General features: G+C 38.6%; 1 long non-coding RNA gene across 1 annotated transcript in view; it reads right to left on the reverse strand.

Moving 5' to 3' along the window:
* Positions 1 to 6,933: 6,933 nt before the first annotated feature.
* LOC140531543 (uncharacterized) overlaps positions 6,934 to 25,316 on the reverse strand; it is a 36,909-nt gene continuing 18,526 nt past the window's right edge. The window contains exons 4-5 of the long non-coding RNA XR_011976366.1: positions 8,983 to 9,192; positions 6,934 to 8,152 (exon numbers count right to left, since the gene is read on the reverse strand). This is a non-coding gene — a long non-coding RNA (uncharacterized lncRNA). The remainder of the gene's footprint in view (positions 8,153 to 8,982; positions 9,193 to 25,316) is intronic.

The raw sequence follows: 25,316 nt of genomic DNA on the forward strand, positions 1-25,316 counted from the left end.
CAAAGGAAACCAATGCAGGCAGAATAAGAAAAGATAGAGATCGGAAAGAAAAAAATCTGTAACCAACATCTCTATTAAAAATCTGGCATTATATATTATAACAAATATAAAGAATTCAAAAAAACTATGAATTGATCCAGAGAAAACAGAAAAATAAAGAGTAATATATATGAATAAAAGAACATAATTAAAAAGAACACTAAAAATCAGCAAAATTCAGGAACACACAGGGGACATGTTCCAATTATTAGTATTAAAGTATGTACTCTTCCTTTCTGTCAATAGATAACAATTAAAGCAAAAAGGGAAGTGTATATATAGATATAGATATAGATATACACATATATATACATGTATATGTATGTATACTATCAATGGCAACCATATAATTAAATAGTTCTTCTTAGGTTTTTTATAGTAAAGTGTATGGTAGGTTATTTGTCAGAAAGTGATTGATACATCAAAAGAAAAGGAATCAGTGAAAACATTAAAAAAGGAAAAGACACAGGAACATATGACGTTAATCAATATTACCAGACAAAATGACCTAATTTGCAAATGGAATAAAAAGAATTGAAAGAGATAGTAATAGCAGGGGCTTTCCAAGATGGAAAGCTATCCATAAAAGAGTATACTTTAAAAAATCAGACCATATGAAATTGAGTGTGTCCCTTTTTCTCTCTTGCGTGTTTTTTTCACATAGATGACAGTGAAAGCCAGTAGTACAATTCAAGTCAGTCAGTGACAATATTGTTTTTAATCAAATAATGTAAGAATCAATTAATTCCCTGAAGTATACAGAATACTATATTAAGGCCCTTAATTTTCAAAGTTAAAATAACATGGAGCCCTTTCTTCATGGTCCTTACTGTCTAGCAGGGATACAGGCCTGATAGAAATACAGAAAAAAATCATAATACCAGTAATATATTCTGACGAGAGGCACCATAGTATAGTGGATGGAAAGATAGGCTTTGGAAACAAAAAGTCCTGGGTTCAAAACCCTTCCCTGACGTGTACTGTTAATAGCACCTTGGGCAATTAATTTAACCCCTCAGTGTTCCAGGCAACTCTCTAAGACTGTAAGTTTCAGTAAAGGTGCCAACCTACATTGGCAGAAGGAGTACCTGACTATAGGGAGCTTCCTAAATCAATGAAAACCTGGGTCCAATCACTATGATAAATGTATAAGAGAAGGGGAAAAGTAACACGGGAGAGTCAAAGGGATAAAGAACATTTCTAACTGAGAAAATAAAGGAAGGTTTCTGAAGGTGGTACCATTTGAGTAGGACTTTAAATCCAACAGGTTGAGGAGGCTGATTATTGAGTGAATAAAGGTACAAAGTCATTAGAGTAGTGCTTTGACTGGAAACACAGAACTTGTAGCAGGAACTATGTGAGATAAACAGGAAGCTTATGGAGCTATGGATATTTTTCTTTTCATTTTTTAATAAAATAAAACTTTATTTAAAAATGTAAAATCGAAGGAGGAGCCAAGATGGCAGAGTAGAAAGATACACACATGCTAGCTCCTACTCCACAGCCCATAAAATACCTGTAAAGAAGAACTCTCAACAAATTCTAGAGCGGCAGAGGCCACAGAACAATGGAGTAGATTTCTATCCCAAAGAGACCTGAAAGACTGATGGGAAAGGTTTGTTGCGCACAGGACTTGGAGCCAAGCCCAGCCCTGCCTTGGCCATGCAGCACCAAGAGCAGGAGATCCAAGTAGGCTTCAGGGACAGAATCTCCAGCGGCAGCGCAGATCCCTCAACCCACAGGTCCCAAAGGTCAGTGAGAGGGTCTTTTCGGCTGGCCAAGAGGGGAGCGAGGTGTCCTCATAACTCGGGCCTCTTCAGGTGGCAGCGGTAGAGGCAGCAGCAGACGAGGCTCCCAAAGCAGGAAGTTGCCTGCATCCATTGTTGAAGATCTCATCAGAAAGCCCCTGAGGGAACTGAACCTGGTGTGGTGGCCCTGCCCCTACCTGAGCAGCCAAACTGTAAGCTCACAGTGAATAGCCGCCCCACCCCCACCTAAAGCCCCTGAGGCTAGGGAGCAGCTCATTTGAATTTCAGCCCCCAGAGCTGGCTTGGTGGAGTTGGAGGCCAGGAGGTTGTGGAGAGGAAACTCAGAAGTCAAGTAACTGGTTGGGAAAATGCCCAAAATGCCCCAAAAAATGCCCAAAAAGACCATAGAAGTTTACTTTCTTGGGGAACAGGAGTCTCACCCCATCCTTTTGGATGAGGAAGAACAAGGCTTACTGTCAGAGGAAGTCAAGGCTTTTGCCTCCAGAGGGAACTTAAACTGGCCTCAGACAATAGAAGACCTTAAAAAACAAGTTAGCAGCTTACTAAAGGAGAACCAAAAAAATGCTGAGGAAAATAACAGCTTTAAAAAGAGGCTAACTCAATTGGAAAAAGAGGTCCAAAAAGCCAATGAGGAAAAGGAGGTTTTAAAAAGCAGAATTAGCCAAATGGAGAAGAAGGTTCAAAAGCTCACTGAACAAAATAATTTGTTGAAAGAGAGAATTGAGTTCAGGGAAACGAATGACTATGAGTTAAACCAAGCAGTTAGTAAACAAAACCAAAAATTTGAAAAAATAGAAGATAATGTGAAACAACTCATTGGAAAAACAACTGGAAAACCTGGAAAATAGATCCAGGAGAAATAATTTAAAAATTATTGGACTACCTGAAAGCCATGATAAAAAAGAAAAAAAGAGCCTAGACATTATCTTCCATGAAATTATCAAGAAAAATTGCCCTGATGTTATAGAATCAGAGGGCAAAAGGGATATTGAAAGAATTCACCAATCACCTCCTGAAAGAAACCCAAACAGAGAAACTCCTAGGAATATTGTGGCCAAATTTCAGAATTCCCAGATCAAGGAGAAAATACTGCAAGCAGCTAGAAAGAAACAATTTGAGTACTGTGGAAATACAATCAGGGTAACACAGGATCTGGCAGCTTCAACATGAAGGGATCAAAGGACTTGGAATGGGATATTTCAGAAATCAAAGGAACTGGGATTGAAACCAAAAATCACCTACCCAGAAAATCTGAATATAATACTTCAAGGGAAAAAAATGATCATTCAGTGATATAAATGACTTTCAAGAATTCATGTTGAGGAAAAGACCAGATCTGTATTTAAAAATTTGACATCCCAAGACAAGAATCAAGAGAAGCATGAAAAGGTAAACACAAAAGAAAAATCATAAAAGACTCTCTAAAGATGAACTGTCTACATTACTACATGGAATGTAGTAATATTTTTAACTCTTGAATCTTTTCTCAGTATTTAGGTAGTTGGAGAGATTGTACATACACACACACACACATACACATACACATAGATAGAGAGTACAGGTTGTGTTATATCAGAAGAGATGATATCCACACACACACAAAAATAAAATAAAATAAAAATTAAGGGGTGAAGAAGGAAAATCCCAGGAAGAGAAAGGGAGTAATGGAATGGGGCAAGCTATAACTCATAAAAGACATAAGAAAAATCTTATTCAATGGAGGAGATAAGGGAGAAGGGGAAAGGGGGGAAAACATAAAGCTACTCTCCCCATATGTGGCTGAAGGAGGGAATAACATGCTCACTAAATTTGATATGAAAATTTATATCACACCACTGGAAAGTAGGAGAGGAGGTGACAAGTGGAGTGAGGGGAATGTTAGAAGGGAGGGCCAATGGGAGAAGGGAGTCATTAGAAATAAACACTTTCGAGAAGGGACAAGATCAATTGTAGGGGGGAAAATAAGGGGGGATAGGGTAGGTCAGAGGGCAATATAATTAGTATTATGCAACAGAATTATTATGGAAGTCTTTTGCAAAAGAACACATATTTAGTCTGTATTGAATTGCTTCCCTTCTCAGTGGGGCTGGGGAGGGAGAGGGGGAGGGAAAGAGTTGGAATTTAAAGTATTAGAAACAATTGTTGAGAATTTTTATTGCATATAATCGGGAAATAAGAATTACAGGGAATGAGGTGTGGAAATTTATCTTGCCCTGCAAGAAAAGAGAGAAGATGGGGATAGGACAGGGGTGGGGTGTGATGGAGGGGAAGGTACATTGAGGGAAGGAGTAATCAGAATGCAAGGTATTAGGAAGCGGGGGGAAGGGAGTGATGAGGAGAAAAATTGGACATGTTACAAAGTGAGGTAAAAGCAATTAGTATGAAAACAATAAACTGAATTAATTACTGAGAATAAATTGATGACATCTTTAGTTTGGAGAAAAGAATTTCAATCTAAATTTCCTAGAGGAAGGTAACCTCACGTAAAATTTGGCATTGATGGAAAAGTTAAGGTTTTAATGGTAAATTTGATTTTATGATTGCTATTTAATAAGGAACGAGAGCATGTATTGCAAGACATGTAAGCCACTTAAGACTTGCCTCAAAAGATGTTCCTTAGCCAAAGTGAAACTATAATCATATTTGAAACCTGGTTATTGGAACTTGCCATTTGTAGATGCTATGGGACTATTAAGTGACTGTTCTTCTGAGTCTAACTCCAGGTATGGATAGCAAGAAAGGCGATTTGAGCCTCCAATCCATTATGCCAGTAAGCTGATGAGATGCTGGCATGAACTGTATAAGGGAAGAGTGGGAGAGCAGCTGTTCAGCCTGGCCTGAGGTGGGATTCTCTTGACTCAATTTCCCCACTGACACCTGGCAGATTTTAAGCCTGACTGAATGCAAGTGGATAATCTAATCCTGCCTGGAATTGACATGAAGTTGGGGAGATATTGTATCCCTGCAATGTCCCTACTCTTGGTGGCAATTTCCTATAGTCAAAAGGTTTGTAAGCTTAATACCAGATCTATTCAATTATAGATTATGGGTAGGGGAACATCCGAGGTTGTCTAAAATTAAGCTATTAGGTTTAGGACTTTAGACCAACAACAATAAGTTAGGGTCCTTTAATTCTTAGTATTACTGTGGAGACAATTAGGTCAAGAGCTTGTGAAGTTAGCAACATAAATATTATTTGTGTCTCAGTTGGTTAATGTTTAAAAAAAAATTTCTTTTGTGGTCCATATTGTAAATGCTCAAAAAAGAAGTATCACCTGACCAAAAGTTTGAATTGCTTTATCTGTTATAAACTGTGTTAAAAATAAATAATAAAAAAAATGTAAAATCATTCTCAGTTGGATCCATACAAAAGCAAATAGCTAGTCAGCTCTGATTTCTGGGCTATCATTTGCCATCCCCCCCTTCCCCCTTCTCCCCCCCTCCCCCGTTCTCTACTACTTCACTTGGTGATCTCATCAGCTCCTATGGGTTTAATTTAATTATCAACTCTATGCTGATGATTCTCAAAACTACATTTCCAGACATAACCTCTGTGCTGACTTCCAGTCTCCCATCTCCAAATGCCTTTCAAGCATCTCCAACTGGATGTCCACTAGAAACTTTAAACTCAACACGTCCAAGACTGAACTCATTATGCTACCCTCCTAAACCATCCTCCTTCTAAATTTTCCTATCACCAGGTGTACCATTATCCTCTCATTTCCCCAGGTTCATAACCTACATGTCATGAGTCCTCACTCTCTATCAGCACACCCCATCCCCAAATCCAATCTCTTGTCAAGGCTTATGGATTTCACCTTTGCAACATCTTTCCAATATATCCCCTTCTCTCCTCTTAACACTGCCACCAATCCAGTATAGACCTTCATCACTTCATACCTGGATTATTGTAATAATTGCCTGCTAATGAATTTGCCTGCCTCAAGCCTATCACCCCTCCAGTCTTTTCTCCATTTAGAGGTCACAGTGATTTTCCTAAAATCTGACACATCACACACCCCTACTTCAATAAACTCTTGTGGCTCCCTATCACCTTCTGTATCAAATATAAGATCTGCTGTTTGGCTTTCAGAATCCTCTGTAAACTGCCCCCACATGCAAACCTTCGCAGTGCTCTTAAACCTTAACCCTGCAGCCATGTCCTCTGTGATCCAGTGACACTGTCTTCCTCGCTACTTCTCCAACAAGACAGTCCACCTTCAAACTTGAGGCATCTTCACTGGCTCTCCCTCATCTACCTCCTTGCCTCCCCAGCTTCCTGCAAGTCCTAGTGAAAATCCCACCTTTTTCAAGAAACTTTCACCAACCTCTCTTAATTCTAGTGCCCTCCCTCAGTTGATTATTTCCAATTTATCCTAGTTAGAGCTTGTTCGTACATAGTAGCTTTCACATTGTTTCCCCCGTTAGACTGTGAGTGAGCTCTTTGAGAGCAGGGACTGTCTTTTACCTTTCTCTATACCCTCAACATGGTGCCTATCACAAAGCTGTTGTAGTCATTGATCCATTTTCAGTCATACCCAACTCCTTGTGACCCCTTTTTGGGGTCAATAACTTCTCTCAATCTCAGTTTTCTCATTTGCAAAATGGGGAAAATAATAATTATAATTGTTGTGTTTGTCCTTTGTTCTCAAAGAGGACCATGACATCAAAGATGACATGACTTGCAATTGACTTTGATTTGAGTGGGGGAGAGCCGTGCAAGGTCACCAGCCTCACTTTCTTCTCCTGAGCCATCTGGGTCCATCTTGGCAAAGATGCTGGAGTGTTTTGCCATTTCCTTCTTCAGTTCATTTTACAGATGAGGAAACTGAGGCAAACAGGGGTAAGTGACTTGTCCAGGGTCATACAGCTAGGGTCTGAGGTCAGATTTGAACTCAAGAAGATGAGTCTCCATTCAGTCCCAGGAGTTTATCCATTGAGGCACATAGCTGAACCCTACAATTAGGTACAGAGGTATGTAAATAATTGTCTCCCTGTGACACTCTGAGACACTGAAGCAGGAAGCCAGGCTTTTACTACTAGTAGCAATAATGTTCTCTCTTATCCTTTGATAAGAACTGAGAGATTTACATTCCTTTTCTTTGTATGACATCAGTTGGCTGGAACTAATCCTAAAGTATTCTCTTTTAAAAAAATCAAAATGACAAAAAAAGCTGCTAGGTAAAAATTTATTTTGGAAGAAGAAAATAGGCACACCAAGATCCAAATTCTAAAAGATACCACTGGTGATCTGTTCCTGAGGAATGTGAGTCATCTCTAAAAATGGAAATCAATGTGGATCACAGAAATTTTTTTTAAGTTTTTGAATAGCAGAGTATTCTAATACTTGATAGGTTTCATAATCATGATTCTTTTGATGCCTAATTTAGCCCCAGTGGTAAAGGAGGCCTGTAATAGTATTAATGCCTTTAAGTCAGTAGGATTTCAGTTACTGCCATAAGACATAAAGTAGGGTTTGTAAGCGTTCCCTTTGGGTCCTTTAAAAATGAAAATGTTTAAATGTTTAAATGTGCTCAGTTCCTGACTTCCTTTGAGATTTAGCTCAAGAGCTACCTCCTCCAAGAAACCTTTCTTGTGCACCCTCTTCCCCACCCCATCTACTCTGTATTTATCTTATATGCAATAATGGACATGTGTAGTCTCCTCCACTAGAATGGAAACCCTGGGAAGTCAAGGATTGTTTTTATCTTTTTCTTTGTGTATGTCAAGTTTTTAGCACAGTGCTTGGCACATAGTAAATGCTTCCTGACAAACCAAACATACAAAGCCAGCCCATAAATACTGTGTACAGAGGGAAATACACTTAATCACAGTGAACTCCTCAACTTAACTGAAGGGGGAAAAAAAGAATCATTCGCCACATTAATAACAGATAAATGAATACTGGCAACTCTGGTTCAAGTATCATCTCTAATGTTGGGTTTTGGTCATGGTTATTCAGCAAAAAAATAATGAAGACCGAGATAAAAGGAATACGAATCTAGTAGGAGATCATAGCAGTGATTAGTGAAAGAGTAGGGTGCAGAAGATAGAGCACTGGGCCTGCTGTTAGGAAGACATGTGTTCGAATCCATCCTCATACACTTAGTAATTATGGGACCCTGGAAAAGTCAATAACTTCTCTCAATCTCAGTTTTCTCATTTGCAAAATGGGGAAAATAATAATTATAATTGTTGTGTTTGTCCTTCATTCTTGAAGAGAACCATGACATCAAGATGATGACATGACTTGCAGTTGACTTTGATTTGAGTGAGGGAGGGCCATGCAAGGTCACCAGCCTCACTTTCTTCTCCTGAGCCATCTGGGTCCAGTGGTCCGAATGCTGTAAGGAATAAATGATATATTTGAAAAGTGCTTTCCAAACCTTAAAGATGTTCAAGAAATAGTAGGAATTATTATTATAGGAGTCAGAGATGTTTAAGGAATTCAAGGTTACCCTCTTGCTTCCTAAACAGATCAGAAAAGTCTTGGGCAGTATGGTGCCCAACACACTTCTACACTTCCTTAACTGGCATAGACAAAGAATAGTATTATAGGATGTCCATCCTTTCCCAAACGTGATCCAAAGTTAGAGATTGGACTTGAATCAAGTCTTTATAAGGCCAAGACTGACTCTCCAATCCCTGCTCTATGATACTCTCTCATGAATTCTCATGGGAGGGAAGATGGACAATGCTTACTCAGTACTCTATAAAAAATTAATTGTATTGACATGAATCAAAGGTTGCTCCCCCTTCTATTTTATTAAATGCTCACTTAAAGGCCAATTCAATGGAAAACAGATGTTCAGGTTAAACCATCAAGGTTAGCCTTTCAAGAATAAATCACCACTCTCAGAAAATTATCTAAACAATTAAAAAACCAATTCAATTTCATTCAATGTGGACAAGTTCCAAGGAGGAGAATGGTGGTTTTTATCTTGTAAAAGCCACTTTGACTATAGTATGACATGCAAATCTTACTTATCTTCTCTATCGAAGCTGACTGAACAAATGGCAAGAAGATTGTCAATTTCCTCAGCTGACTTCTACTCCTTGAAAAACTAAGCTTATTGACTTAGTTGGGTTAATCATTCCTCACAGCAAAGACCTTGTTTCTCTCAATCATACCTGCCCCAAGTAAAAATAGGGCCCTATATATTAAAATACTTACTTGTCTGTGTGTCTGCGTGTGCGTGTGTGTGTCTGTGTATTTTGAGGAGGACAAACTTTCATGACAAAGATACCAGAACTGTAAATATTGATTTTCTTGATGGATGGTGAACCTCACGCCACACGGGGCTACTCAAGCATCTGCTTCTTGCCACAAGCCCTCTCCTTTGTCCGGAAATCATGCTAAGTGGCGTTATGTGCTATCAGGCGGCTGTGGATTGCAAATATTTAAAAGAAATAAATTTCTCCAATGAAAAGTACCCTCCTTTGTTACCTGCCAAACTGTGTTTGCTTTGAGCTTGGGCTAGTTCCCAGCACCTGTACTTTTCGATTGTTTGTTTGCCAAGATCACTGTGGTTTTCTTAGTTGTTTTTGAGACCCATTCTGAGTACAGTAGCCAATCAAGATGTGTTTTCTTTCTTTCCTAGGAAAATGTAAAGCCAGAGTATCAGTCACAGTACACCTAGCAAAAATCATGATTTGGAGATCTGAGAAACAGAAGAGAGACAAAGGTGATTATTTCCTTTATCATGTCCCAAATGACAAAGAATTAAGTAAGTGCATTGGCTTGGGAAGAAAAAGGAAATTAGAAATTGGTTTTCCCGTAGCCCAGAGATTGTTAACCTTTTCTTAGATTTTGGACACTTTTAACAATCTGGTGAAGCCTTTGGACCCCAACTTGAAATGTTTCTAAATTCACACAATAAATTGTATAGAATTAAAACGAAAACCAAAAATGAGTGAAAAGGAAGTTATATTTTTTTCTTTCTATGTGTGAAATCCATCCATGAATTCTTCCAAACAGGTTAAGAACTTTTGCTCTAGCCCTGTTAAATCTCAAACTGTGCCCTGCTGGGGTCAAAAAGCCAACAGTAAAGTAGGATTATGAACAATTGTGAAATAAATATTAATTATGCAGAGAAGTGGCCACTTTTTAAAAAGTATATCTAATTTGTTTTCTGTTAAATGTTTCAAAGTTACATTTTTAAAAATTTTAACATTCATTTTTTAAAATTTTTAATTCCAAATTCTCTCCCTTTCTCTGGCCCCTCCCCCGCCCCTTAAGAAAGGAAGCAATTTGATATATTCATGCACAGTCATGCAAAATATATTTCCATATTTGTCATATCACAAAAGAAAACATGCATTTAAAAACAAGAAAATGAAGACAAAAGCATACTTCAGTCTGTACTTAGAGTTCATCAGTTCCCTTTCTGGAAATGGATAGGATTTTTCAGTCATGGGTTCTTTGGAATAGTTTTGGATCATTGTTTTGATCAGAGTAGCTAAGTCATTCACAGTCGATCAACATAGAGTATTGCTGTTACAGTGTATAATGTTCTCCTGGTTCTGCTCACTTCACTTTATATCCGTTCATATAAGACTTCCCTGGTTTTTCTGAAACCATCCTACTCATCATTTCTTGTAGCATAATAGCATCCCATCACAGTCATATGTCACAACTTGTTCAGCCATTTCCCAACTGATGGACATCTCCTCAATGTTCAATTCTTTACCACCACAAAAAGAGCAGCTATGAATATTTTTTCTACAAATAGGTCCTTTTCCCTTCTCCCTGACCTCTTTGGGATACAGACCTTGCAGTGGCATTGCTGAGTCAAAGGGAATGTGCAATTTTATAGCTCTTTAGATATAGTTCCAAATTGTTCTCCAGAATGGTTGGACTAATTCACAACTCCACCAACAATGCATGAGTGTTTTCCACATCTCCTCCAGCATTTGTCATTTTCTTTTTCTTTCATGTTAGCCTATCTGGTAGATGTGAGTTGGTATCTCTGCATTGTTTTTATGTGCATTTCTTTAATCAATAGTTACTTAGGACATTTTTTCATGTGACTACATAGTTTTGATTTCTTCTGAAAACTGCCTATTCATATCCTTTGACCCTTTTGTCAAACTGGGTCTATTTTTTTTTTAATTTGGCTATTTTTTAAAATTTGGCTCCATTCTCTCTATATCTGAAAATGAGGCTTTTATCAGAGAAATTTACAAAAAAAAAAAATTTCCTAGTTTTCTGCTTTTCTTCTAATTTGGGTTGCACTAGTTTTGTCTATGCAAAAACGATCTTTTAATTTCATGTAGTCAAAATTATCCATTTACTTATGATATCATCCTTTACATCTAAATAATTTATCCATTTTAACCTTATCTTAGCATATGGTGTGAAATGTTGGTCTTTATCTGCTTTCTGCCAAACTGTTTCTAGTTTTCTCATCAATTTTTGTCAAATGATGAATTCTCGCCCCAAAACCATGGATCTTTGGTGTTATTGAACACTAAATTAATATAATCATTTACCAATGTGAATTGAGTACCTAATTTATTCTACTGATCCACCAAAGTTGCCATTTTTAATAAAATTTATAGGACCCAGTTCATGAAGAGGCTTTGAATGTAGGTATTCAATGACCCAGGATCCTCCCTTGACCTCTTTTTCTTCTATTACCATTACTCAGATATGATTAGATAGTCGGAACTTTAGGGTTGCTTACAACTCCAAAATATATAATTCAATTCAACTTTGTTTAAAAACTTTAAGTGCTTCCTTTATGCCTTTATGTTCTACTAGATAGTGATGGTACAAGGATAAAAACAAAACCAGATCAACCCCTGCCTTCCAGAAGGTTATTTTCCACTGGAGTGAAACAAGTACAAAAAAGTAAACAAAAACTATTTATAAAATACATACAAATATTTTGGAAGAAAGTAGGAGGGAGTTAGAATTCTGACAATTTGGAGGGATCAGGAAAGGCTCTTGTAGGAGGTGGCTCTTCATCTTCATTCTGTAATGATGGGCAGTACAATATTCAGCTTCACTTTGTGGAACCTTTGTCATATCCTTCCCTATCTATACCTTGAACTCTGGCAACATAAGATAAGTAAGGTAGTGCACTATTAAGTAACTGGATAACCTTCACCAACATCAATGGATGTTGTAACTTTGCATCTCAAGCTATCAAACATGTCTCTAACCCAATCTCTGCAGTAATGAAGGGGAAAAAATTATGTGAAAGGAGGGGGACACCTTCCTTATCACCACCAAGAACAATTGTTAACCAATTGCCACCAACAGACATGTGCGTATAGGAGCCCAGAGAGTGGCACTAACCTTCCTGTCATATCATCAGTCCTACTTCCAGACTAACTATTATCAGAGAGGCGGCTCCTATGGAGAAGGGATCCATCATGCCCACCAATTGCCAACAAAATGTATTCCACAGGGAAGGGAAGGCAGGCTAGCTGGAACAGTGAGGCACTCTAGGGGAGAGTAAGCAGCACACACCAAGCAGGTCAAACCACAACCACCATTTTGACCACAATCACCCCTTGGACCCTGATGAGGACAGGTGAGGACACAGAATCCAACAGCCTTGGGAATGTCAATGCTTCTAGTCCAGTGTTTGCATCTAATCATCCTTGGGAAGCAACCCTTATAGAGATGCAACCTGGCAACTACTCCTGCAAATGCCTATAACCATAGCTACTAGAGACCCAGAAAAGAAAGTTCTCCCCCTTAAAGACTGTGATATGTTTAAAAGGCCTACCATCAAAAAGTGATATGATTTTATCAGGAGAAATGACATTAAAGAAGAGACTTTATCATCTGCTGGGAAACTTGAAGGACCACAGGACCTTTCCATCTGACTTTCAACAGAAATCTTCTGTAGGTGTTATCTCTCCCATTAGAATGTGAGTTTCTTGAGGGCAGGGACTGGTTTACTTTTCTATTTTGTATTGTATATTACTGCTTTCATGGAAATTCAGAATCCACAGGGGGTGTACCAGTTACCAGATCTCAATGGTCATCCACTTGTAATTACTAAATACTAACTGTTTCTCTTTTATCCAGGAACCCTGAGGGTCTTCACCTCCCAGTTTGATTTTTTTTTTTTTTGATTACACAAGTGGCCATCCCTTGTGTAACTACTTAAAGAAGCCTGTTCGCTGAATGGGTGTATCTCACTTAAAGTGAGAATGTGATAAGACCTTAGCCTAAAAGGACCAGAGTCTCACATTGCATCCTGGGCCATCTCCACTTGCCTAATAAATATCAGGCCACTGGACCCAGATGGCTCAGGAGAAGAAGGTGAGGTTGGTGACCATGCATAGCCCTCCCTCACTCAAATCAAAGTCAAATGCAAGTCATGTCATCATCTTGATGTCATGGTCCTCTTCAAAAACGAAGGACAAACACAATAACAACTTAAACAAGAATCAACTTTGCAATATATTCCAAGAATGATTGATGATCCAGTTTTTGCTTGAAGACCTGCCCTCCAAGGCAGCCCATCCCACTTTGAGACAGTGCTAATTCTTCAGAAGTTGTTTTTTTTCCTTTTTTTCCCCTAACATCGAGTCTAAATTTCACACTTTGACAACTTCCACCCTTTTCTCTCAGTTCTATGATTTGTGGTCAAACAAAACAAATGTAACCCCTCTTCCACATGAGAGCCCTTCAAATACTCCCTCCCCACACCTCCCAGTCTTCTCTTCCCCAAGCTAAACATCTCCAAAGGCACACAGATAGAAAATGGCAAAATTCACTTTTATCTCCTGTCGTCTGAATACAAAAATAGCACTCTCATTTGCCACACCACACTCCCTAAACTATGGCCAAAGACTCCTCCAGTCTTCATATCCATTTCACTAAAATGATCTTAAAAAGTAAGTCCAGTTTAGGTAAGAAATTCAGCATGCCAACAGCTCTCTGGAATTAGATAGTGAGCCATCAGTTACGTTATAAAAACACAAGGCAGTGGTAAAAAAGGAACATCCCTTTCTATTTGAATCCATTCAAATTAAGCAATGAAAGTGGTAAGAATAGGGGCTGGATTAGTGATTTTGTTTCTAAAGGCATCTCTCAAATGAGGGAACTCCTTGTAGGTTGGTGTTTTCTGAAACTTACCACTTTAGACACTTGCCTAGAAGACTCAGGTGAAGGTACTTGCTCAGTATCACAAAACCAGTAAGTGTCAGAGGCTGGATTTGAAGCTAGGTAACATTGACTTTGAGGGCAGCTCTTTAGACACTGTACTACTCTGCTTACCAATGGAAACAAAGCTCCAAAATAGCTGTTCAGGGGAGATAATAACAGCAGAAAGAGGTTCCAGTCACCATTGTTGAATTTTCTACAGCATAAAATCCATCAATATATAATTTGGATATTTTCTCTAATACAAAGTTTTGTACTGTATCCAATTATTAAGACTAAAATTTTTTGAGAGCCTATACATATGAACTTGACTATTGATATTCAGAATTGGAACAGTCCAAAAATGAACATTTATTTGAAAATGTAAGAGAGATCGGATTCTTTTTTTTTCCTTTCTTATGTCTCAGTGTTTATCAGCTTAATAGCTCAGTGCTGACCATAGTTTGCATTTGATAAATATTTATTATTGACATGCTTTACATGAGCAATCTCTGAAATGATAGCGCTACAGTTATTTTATGTTAATAGATACATAATTGAAATGTTAGCTGCCTACTGGACCTCTCTACCTAAGGGTCTCAGTGATAAGCCAATCCCAGCAAGTCTAAAACAGAACATACCCTTAGCAGAGTCAGCATTATTTGTACCATTTAATTAATTAATTGCTACATAAGAGGCAGTGTGGCAAAGTGCATAGAGAACTGGCCTTGGAGTCAGAAAGTGCTTAGTTCGAGTTACACTTCTGATCCCCTACTGGCTTTATGTGACCCCTGACATATTGCTCCCAGTGTCAAAGACGGTTCTCTAGGATTATAAGTTACTGCACAGGTTGGGTAGTGGGAAGTCCTCACTGGGAGCTCCTCTTACTGATAAAATTGCAAGTCTTTTTTTTTTTCTTTCAAATCCTTTCTAGACACAACAGTATTAAAGGCTTGTACAAGTGTTTATGTAACTGCCGAAAGTTTGTCAGAAGGGACCATCTAAAAGAGTCCATCTCTCTTTGGTGTCTGTAGTTGACTGTAACTGAAACACTGGGAGGGGGTATCTCAGCAGTCAAAGTGAACCCAAATTATAATTCAGAACAGAAAAAGATGCAGGATTACATTGATGTGGGTGCTTCACAATGACAGCCCTGATCACTTGATGTGTTTATACTTTCTCACTTTGTGTGACTCCACATACACCTGCAAACACTTCACATAGGGTCTGCCAAATGTCCTGAGACCTTTCCTAGGGTTCAATAAATTGATTGATCAACAACAAGAATTTATTTTATAAATGTTTGCTTTATGATCATAAACCTGGGTGGTATCAACAAATATAAATATCTCCTTATAAAAAGAGTAGAAAAAGAAGTTTGCATGTGAAATCATGAATCTTGTTTACACTCTATTGATGTTTCCCAAACTGCCACTGCAAACATACCAGTACCAAAGCTGTTCTGCTTGTCTGTGTCCCTTTTTTTAACTTTTCTGTTCTCTTCTGTGTATTTCTTAAATCATTCATTGTTGGATTTTTCTTTATTTTTGGGTGGGGAGCAATCACTACATAGCTCCACTCCAATTTTTAAAAATATTTTCCCTTCAACAAACATGTATAAAGCACCAACTGTGTTCTAAGCATTTGTGATACTAAGATAAAAATAAGACAGGTCCTGCTCTCAAGGATCTTACATTCTATGAAGGTAAATAACATATATGTATATGTGTGTGTATATATATGTACACACACATACATGTAACATCCTATTGTAATAGTTAAAACATTTCAATCTTCTGAGGTAACAATATCCCCTAAAATCCACTTGGTTCCCTCCTCTTCTTCTTTAGGGAGTTTTTTTTAAGATGAAAAAGGTCTGAGTTCAATCACAGATATTCTAAGCCTCCAGTTAGGAAAGTCCTGAACACCTAGGCAGAGGTAAGGCTCTCTGCCTCACTTTGTATTTACATACCTTACCAGTTAACTCCTAACCTCTTTATGATTAAGACAAAATGCAGTTTCTGAGAAACACTTGGGTAATGAAATAGTAGATTATATTACACTTCCTTTGAAGAGAAAGGCTTTGAGAGGGGAAATTAAGGAGGGTCTTTTCTTGGGACTTCCCCTCATCTTGGACTCTCTTCTAGATGCCTAAAGAGCCAATGACTCTCCTATACTATGTCCCTTCTCAGATTCAGCTCAGTCCTCATTTAATTCCTCCAAGGTATGCCAGAAATACTTTGAGTTTTTTTCAAATCTTACCCTCTGGTTCTAGAATATCAGGGCACTTTTCCTTAATAATTTCAAGAAAGGTGATGTTTAGGCTCTTTTGTCTTCATCATGGCTTTCAGGTAGCCCCATATTTTTAAATGGTCTCTCCTGGATCTATTTTCCAGGTCAGTTGTTTTTCCAATGAGATATTTCACATTATCTTCTATTTTTCTCATTCTTTTGGTTTTGTTTTGAAATTTCTTGGTTTCTCATGAAGTCATTAGCTTCCATATGTTCCATTCTAATTTTTAAAGAACAATTTTCTCCAGTGAGCATTTGAACCTCCTTTTCCATTTGGCTAATTCTACATTTTCACATGGCTCTGGAGGAGAAGTGAAGCTGGTGACCTGCACAGCCCTCCCTCACTCAAAACAAAGTCAAGTGCAAGTCTTGCCATCATTTTTCTGGTGGCATGGACTTCTTCGGCATTGAAGGACAAACACAAAATTCTGCTTTTTAAAGCATTTTTCTCCTCATTGGGTTTTTGGACCTCTTTTGCCATTTGGGTTAGTCTATTTTAAAAGGTGTTATTTTCTTCAAAATTTTGTTGGGTCTCCTTTAGCAAACTGTTGGCTTGCTTTTCATGATTTTCTTGCATTGCTGTCATTTCTCTTCCCAATTTTTCCTCCACCTCTCTTATTTGGTTTTCAAAATCTTTTTTGAGCTCTTCTATGGTCTGAGACTATTGCAAATTTATTTTGGAGGTTTTGGATGAAGAAGTCTTGACTTTCATGCCTTCCTCTAATGGTATGCTTTGTTCTTCCTCATCAGAAAGGATGGAGGAAAATACCTGTTCACCAAGAAAGTAACCTTCTATAGTCTTATTTTTTCCCCCTTTTTTGGGCATTTTCCCAGTCAGTTACCTGGCTTTTGAGTCCTTTGTCAAGTGGAGGGTATACTCTAGGGACCTGTAAGTTCTCAGTTCCTCCATGGTGGCACAGTCATGGGAGAGGAGTTTACTCCTCTCTTGGCCTGCGCTCTGGTCTAGAAGCAACCACAAGCTTTTATGCCTAGGATCTGTGAGTAGGATTCCCTCTCCAGAGCCTCCACAAGCTCCACCATCCCAGGCAGTGCTCCTCCTCACCCCAAGGCTACCACTCAGGGCTGTGATTCAGATCAGCCACTTGATTCCCCCAGGATCTTTAGGCCGAGGGCTTCAAAAATGGATGCTGCAGCCACCTGGGGTTGGGGCTAGGGAAGGACCTTGCTCCCTTTTCACCCACATGAAAGAGCTTTCTCACTGACCTTTGAAGCTGTCTTTGGTGTTTCTGAGTTGAGGAATCTGGGAAATGCAGTTGCTGCCCAGGATTCCATGCCCCAAAACCTGCTCCAGTCCTGTCCGAGCCACATCGTGTGGCCAAGGCTGCACTGCGCTCCACTCTAAACTCAGGGCGATAGACCTTTCTTGTCAAACTTCCAGGCAACCTTGGGCTGGAAATCTCTTTCACTCTGTCTTTTTGTGACTTCTGCTGCTCTAGAATTTGTTTAGAGTCATTTTTACAAGTATTTTATGGATTTTGGGAGGAGAGCTACAGCAGGTCCATCCTTCTACTTTGCTACCTTCAACAATTTTCTCTTTTTATTCTTTCTTAAAAGAGATAGCTCACTACATGGGGGAGAGGGAAAGAGATGTATTCATTGGTGAAAATGGTATTATTTTTGAAGTTGGGAATTAGTCCAAATATTCTGAAAATTATTCTCAGAGAGTGACTAAAATGTTTATACTCTTTGACACAGAAGCTCCATAAATTACAAGAAGATCATTGGTAAAATGAAAGTCTCCATTAAAAAAATTTAGAGCAATGTTTTTTCTGTAGCAGAGAAATGAAAATAAAGTAGATACCCTTTGCCTACAGAATGTTGAAACAAGCTGTAGTATGTAAACATAATGGAATATTACTTTTCCATCAAAAAATAATGACTAGGAAGATGACAGAGAAGCATGAGGACACTTATCTGAACTGAGGCAAAGTGAAATAAGAAAACGATATACACAATGACTACAGCAATGGAAATGGAAACAACAGCAAAAAAAAAAAACCATCAAAGCTGAATGCTTTAAAATGACAATAACCAAGTTCAGCTCCAAAAAAGAAACATGAAAATGGACCTGTCTCTTCTTTGCAGGACAACTGTAATAAACTACATCAGATACTCAGGAGTTATGTTGGTTTGTTTTGCAATTTTGATGAACTGATTTTTTCAATTCTTTTTTATTCTTTTTCTAAGGGATAACTCTTTGGGATGGGACAGATGGACTATATTAGGAAATAAGGGTAACTTCAAAATAAAATTTATCAAGGAAAAAGAAACAAAGATAATGTAAAAAATCAATAAAAATTTAAAATAGGAAAAAAGTGAAGGGATAGGACTGGAATATCTCCAAGGTGCCTATCAATTCTAAATCCCATAAATCACCTATACCAAGACCATCACTTCAGGAAGCATAGTATTTACTCCAGAAGAGTTGGGAGAAGCTAAGAGAGACCTGATTAGCCACCAGAAAGGTCAATAGGACAGCATAAGAGGGGAAACGTAGGGTGAGGAAGGAGAAGGAAACACACACTTGAGTAGAAAAAAAAATATGACTGGAGGGAAAAGAGGAAAGGTATACAAAGCAGATAGGAGATCTGGTTTGGTAGCAGGATGAGATCTAAGAATACAATATTCAATTCAGAGAAAATAATAGATACCACACACACACACACACACACACACACACACACACACACACACACACGGACTCCATTACCAAAAGGTTCACAGAAATACATTCTGCCCCCTCCTTAGTCATATTGTCTTTAGGATCATAGGACCTTAGATCTAGAGTTGGATGGGACCTTAGAAATAATTTAGTCCAATCTCCTCATTTCACAGATGAGGAAACTGAGATCTAGAGAGGTAAAGCAACTTGCCCATGGCTACATAGGTGGTAGAAACAGGATTTGAACCCAGGTCCTCTGAGTCTAACTACAGACATATTTCCATCTTTAAGTGAGAGATCCTAGAAATAGGTTCTTTTTAGGTTATTATTATCTTAAAGAACCCCCCCAAAAGTTGTTCCATCTATTTAGTTATTAATTAACTCTTCCAATAGAATCAGACATCTGTCCCTATTGTTGAATCTCTTTTTTACAAGATTATAAATAAAAAATGAACAAATCTACCATCTTGTCATCTGTCTCATTCAGACACTATCACATATATTAGTGCTACATTTCTAGGACCTCATAGCAGAGAGGGGAGAAGGAAATACTCCTTCCCATGATTCTCTAGTATATTTGTGTGGATATATACACAAGTATACATCAAGATTCCAGGTAATTATACACTTGATACTGGAGTGTGGCAGATTTTATAACCACAAAGTCAAGTTTTTCCTCTCACTATTGATTTATCAGGAAGAAAAAAATAAAATAAGAAATGGGAACAATGGACTATACCAGAAGTTTTTTTTTCCATAAGCATTTTTTGAAGTTTCTACCTCTCAAAGAGTCTGACCTATTGAAGAGTCGAACTGAGCTCCTGACTTGACCCCCTTGGCCATGACATAGGAGGATCCAGAGATGAAGGAATTATAATTCAATTATCCAACAATTTAATACAAAACACTTTGCCCCCACCAGCTATTCCAACGTGTAAACATCAGAGCATTATCCTATCTACTAACCCAGGCCTCACATTCCAGATTTCATTAGCCAAAAAAGTCAGGTTTATTTATAATAAAGTTAAGCCCTTTCCAACCCCCTGCCCATGGAAACCAGATTTTGAAATAATTCAGATTTGTGTTTCTGTTCTTTCTAATTAAGGGTAATATCGGGAAGCACAGACAGTGGGGAGCATTGTTCGGCCACCATGGGCTTAAGCAAGAAAATCTGATTATCAGCTCATGTCAGAAGCCAAGCGATAATGAAGCTTAGTATTCATTTAGGCTTTTTCTTTGGCCAAAAGATAATTACCGTTCGTTAGGTCTTACGTAAGTGGATCTAATATTAAGGGCCCGAGAAATTTATGAATAGCCCACAATAGGCTAAGGCAAATTACTGTATTTATTATTTCTGTGACTTGTTCAACCACCGTCATTTCATTATCTAATAAAGGCAAAAGTCAGCCATCATAGCATGATTCTTTGGAGGATGAGAAGTTAAAAAATAGTTTTCCTGCCTTACTCTCTTTTAGTAAAAGTTACAACCAATAAAGACAGTGGTCCAGAGTCCCTATCTCTTAGACTCATATGAGCTACTTTCGATAATGAGAGCTACCTCCAAAATATTAAAATTTTGTACTGTCCTCACCCAAAGAGGGAAATCTGAGAATTAAACTTGTGTCTTAGTCTCCACAGATGTGGGCAATAGAGTTTACAGGTCCTATATAAGCACTGAAGGTTATAATGCATTGATCAAGCCTTTATTTCACCTTATAGATAATGCACAAAGTACAAGGGACTCAACGGAGCATGCAAAGACAGATTTTTAGTGCAAAATGACTCAAAAGTTAACAGGGATGTATCTCTGAGTGAAACAATGCAGATGTAAACAATAATGATTGTTTGGGATTTAGGTTTGGTTTGGTTTAGAAATTAGTAAACCTTATCTTATGCTTTCATAACCATAAAATCAAGTTGGGTTTTTTTAGTCATACTGAGAAAATAGTATACCTTACCCCTTTCTAGCAGAAATTTAAAATGTCCAGAGACCTCAATAAAGTCTAACCCCTCATTTTAAATCAGAGAAAGCTGGATCTGAGAGAAATGAAGAGACAAGTCCAAAGTAGCAAACCTGAGATTCAGCTCAAGGTTCTCAGACTTCCAATCCACCATTCACTCTACCATGGCATGTGGCATGAGTCCCATGTGCTTACTACTCTTTAACCAGTATGGAAATAGCACTCAATTCAGAGTCAAGAAGTCTGAGTTCAAGTAGCAACCATTCCACTTTCAGCTTGTGTTACCTTGGGGAAGTAAAAGCTTCTCTGAGCATCCATTTGCATGGGGTAGGGAAAGGGTGGGTTAGATGACTTCTTAAGGTCCTTTACAACTCTAAATCTATGATCTTATAAGCCTGAAAGATCTCAGTCTCAAGGCAGTTAGGTGGTGCCGTGGATAGAGCACCAGCCCTGGAGTCAGGATGACCTGAGTTCAAATCTGGCCTCAGACATTTACTGCTTCTGTGACCCTGGGCAAGTCACTTAACCCCAATTGCCTCCAAGTATACATACATACATATAAATGTATGTATATATACATATATATATTGTATATGTATGTATAAGTACATATGTGTATATGTATGTATGTATGTGTGTGTGTGTCTGTGTCTGTGTGCGAGTGCATATACTTAAAAAACTTGACTCTGATGAACAACAAACTCAGATCTTTCAAATCAACTAGGACATGATTTTCCTGTGATCTTCTTTGATACCCTGCAGTTCCAGTAGGGCTTCAAGAGATTGGAACTTCTCCTGGGACTTGGGAGATAGTGGACCCAAGTTTCTATGACTGATCCCCTCTGGGATCAATTTGGTTATGAGCCTCCCTGAACTGAACAAGGCTAGTCCTGGGCTGTTGGACACAGAGTCTATTGATGGGCCTGGATCTTCAAGGCTTTGTAGCTTGGAAGAGATTTCTAGATCTTAGGTAATGCTGATTCTGCAGCAGCCCTGGCTCACTTCATGCCAAGAGGAGGTATTGGAAGAGAATCACCACTGAGGCCTTCTGCCATGGAAAAGTCACAATTAACATTGACTGCATTAAAAATATTTTTAATTTATAAAAATTGATCAATCAATCAACAAGCATTTATTAAGCAACTTTCAAAATTCTGCTTCCCAGGGTAATGCACAACAAGCTTTAACTCTCCCATTAAAACATAAGCATCTGAAAAGGAGGGACTGTCAGGTGACTGTACTAAATCCAGCACCAGTGCAGCAATCCCCTGCCAGAAGCAGATTGGGCAATTGAGACCATGTTGGAAGTGAAGCAGGGGAAAATGTCAGTGAAAACACCACTAATGTGGAAATATGTTTACATGATTGCACATGGATAACCTATATCAGATTGTTTACTATCTTGGGAAGGGAAAAGGGGAGGGAGGAAGGGAGAAAAAAAGTTGAAACTCTAAATCTTATTCAAATGTTATAAAAATTATAAAAATCAAATAAAAATGAACATTGAAAGTTATTTTTACATGTAGTTGGAAAAAATAAAATACTATTTACAAAAAGTCAGTGAAGATAAGTGTTGCATGGGGAAAACAGAGACAGAGTCACAGAGATAGGCAAAAAGTAGGGATAGAAAAGAGAGAGAAAGATGGGGATGGGAGAGGGAGAGGGAGGGAAAGAAGGAAAGAGGGAAGGAAAGGAGGAAGGAAGGAAAAGAGTGAGGAAGGAAGGAGAAAAAGGAGGAGAGAAGGAGTGAGCCAGATTTTTAAATGTCAGAGACATTTCTCTGAATCTAATGAAATACATGTAGTAGAGCTGTTTAAGACTGCATTTTTTCCTCCTGCTCTCTTCATAGATACTGCCAGAGGAGTAACTGACTTTCTCCACCCAGTTCCTATCATGCTAGATGCAGTAGCAAACACACCCAAGTCATTTGGATAGCCACACCCATTAGCCATGTGAAGATGGGGAGAATAGGGAGATAACTGGAAAAACAATCAGAATATTTTGTGAAGCTCCCAGATCCTTGGGCAAGGCTCACTAGAATAAAGGAGATGCTCTGCCTTGGTTGCAAGAGCTGACAAAATTGTAAATCCTTTTCATTTAGGTTCATATACATAATGATATCTGGTGTTTGGGAAACACTTTTGAGGTCTGGAAAGCACTCCATGTGTACTCTGTCTTCTCCTCTTCACAGTAAAGCTTTGGAGTTATGTCTCACCCAAGGCCTACTTGAGGTCTATGTATTTTTTGTGGGCCCCAAAAGCATTAGGAACCCCTGCAAATGGAAACCTCCAGAGCAGAAGTACCCCATCCAGAGACAATCCATTCCATTTTTGAACAGGTCAACTTTTCAGAAAGTTTTTCGTTAAATTGAACCAATATTCTGTAATGTCTACCCATTGGTCAAAATCAGAATTTCTTGGATAGATTCCAGAAAGCTCATGACCTTGGATGGGAAAAAAAATTACATCTATATTTTTCCTCACCTCTAGCAGAAATTTAATAATATCTTCTTTTTTGATAAGGGATCCATGGGCTTCCCCATTTGAAAAATGGGTCCACATTGCAACAAAGTTAAGAATCTCTGCTTCTAGAGTCTTTGAACTTGTAATTTGCAAATTTTAGTGCCCAGAGTAAATTCTTCTCAGAACTAAGAATGCTGAGGAAATTTACAAAAAAAAATTATTATTTTAATTTTTAGTAGATAAAAATCACATTCCTCTTTGCCAGACATATAGGACTAAAGATGTTAACTTCACAGAATACAGAATCTCAGAGTTAGAAGGGACCCCTGAGGCCATGTAGTCCAACCCAGACACCTCCTCTGCAACATCCAATGAGAAAGAAAATCCCATTCCCAAGGCATCCTGTTCCACTTTGGGATGGCTCTGGTCTTTAGGAAGATTTTTCTGACAGCAAGTCAAAGTCTATCTGCCATTTTCATCCATTACTCCTAGTGGGCTGTAATTTCAACACCAGTATTTAAGGTGTTTTGTTTTTGACTGATTCTATGGGTAATTGTTTTCCTTGATGGTGCCGTTTATTTCATTTGTTTGAAGTCAGGGCTAAATCATTTGTCTACAGTCTTGAGAATCCTTGAACAAACAGGAAAATTTAGAACCACTTTTTCCCTGACTCCACTCTATCTAAAAATGCACCTGTTATCAGTCCCTGCCATCCAGGCATGTAGATCGGTCTCTATTAATGAGGTCACCAGAGTAGTCCTGATTGAACATGATTCACTGTTTCTTCTTTTAGTTTCTTGTGGTCTGTCTCTCCCATAGGTCTGTATTGTTCAGCACCGTTTGTCTTCAGATCTCTTTGCCTTGTGTCTGCCTTCTCCCTTCTAAGAGTACCCACTGTCAAGACTGATGTAAACTATGGATTCAAGTATTAGCAGTAAGGGTTTTCCCAAAGTCCTACGTCTCACTTTTGGGGATATACCTACATATGTGAACAGACATACCCACTTGTATGGATATGTCATTGTTGTTCAGTGGTTTTCCAGTTGTGTCCTACTCTCTGTGACCCCATTTGGGGTTTTCTTGTCAAAGATACTGGAGTGGTTTGCCATTTCCTTCTTCAGCTCATTTTACAGAGGAGGGAACTGAGGGAAATAGAGTCACACAGCTACCAAATGTCTGAGGCCAGATTTGAACTCAGAAAGATGAATCTTCCTGACTCCAATCCCAGGGTTCTATCTGTGCCATCTAGTTGCACCCTGTATATGAATGAACACATGTATATATATGCATAGATACTGTATACACATGTTTATGCACACACATATGTGAAAGGTAGTATGGTATAGTGGATAGAGTTGACCTCAGAGTCCAGGAGACCTGTATTCAAGTTCCCTTTGACTGAAACAGGCTGTGTGACCCATGAGTAAGACCCTTAATCTCTCAGTGCTCTAGACGACTCTCTAAGGATGTGAGTTGCAGAAAAGGTGATGACTTACATAGCTAGAATGATTTTTCTCACCTGGGAGCTCACTCTACCAATTAGATGCTAAGTCTAGATACAAATCTATAGGTGCATATGGTGTGTATGCTCACAAGCACATGGATGAGATGTGGTCTTGTGTAGTAGAAAGAGGGCTTGACTTGGATTCTGGGGGACTTGAGTTCACCTTCTGAGACTCAGTTGCCTTATCTGTAAAATACAGGTGATAGTGTTTCTACTGCCTGTTTCAGCCAAATATTGCAAGGAACAAAAGAGGGAACATTCAGAAAGGACAAGTTATCTGCCCACAGATAAGACAGGTTATCCCCAAAGTCTGTACCTGGACTTCTGGGAAGCCCAGCACTGGACATTCCTGTGGCAGTTTATGTATAACAACGCAGAGCCTATAGCAAGGTGCTATAGGCTAGGTGCCATGAGGATCATCATCATGCCCCTTTTCTAGGGGAGGAAACTCAGTCTAAGACAGATTAAACAACTTACTTCCAGTCATGTGGCTAGTACCT

Source organism: Notamacropus eugenii, chromosome 3 (assembly GCF_028372415.1).
Source record: "Notamacropus eugenii isolate mMacEug1 chromosome 3, mMacEug1.pri_v2, whole genome shotgun sequence".
Taxonomy (NCBI): Eukaryota; Metazoa; Chordata; class Mammalia; order Diprotodontia; family Macropodidae; genus Notamacropus; species Notamacropus eugenii.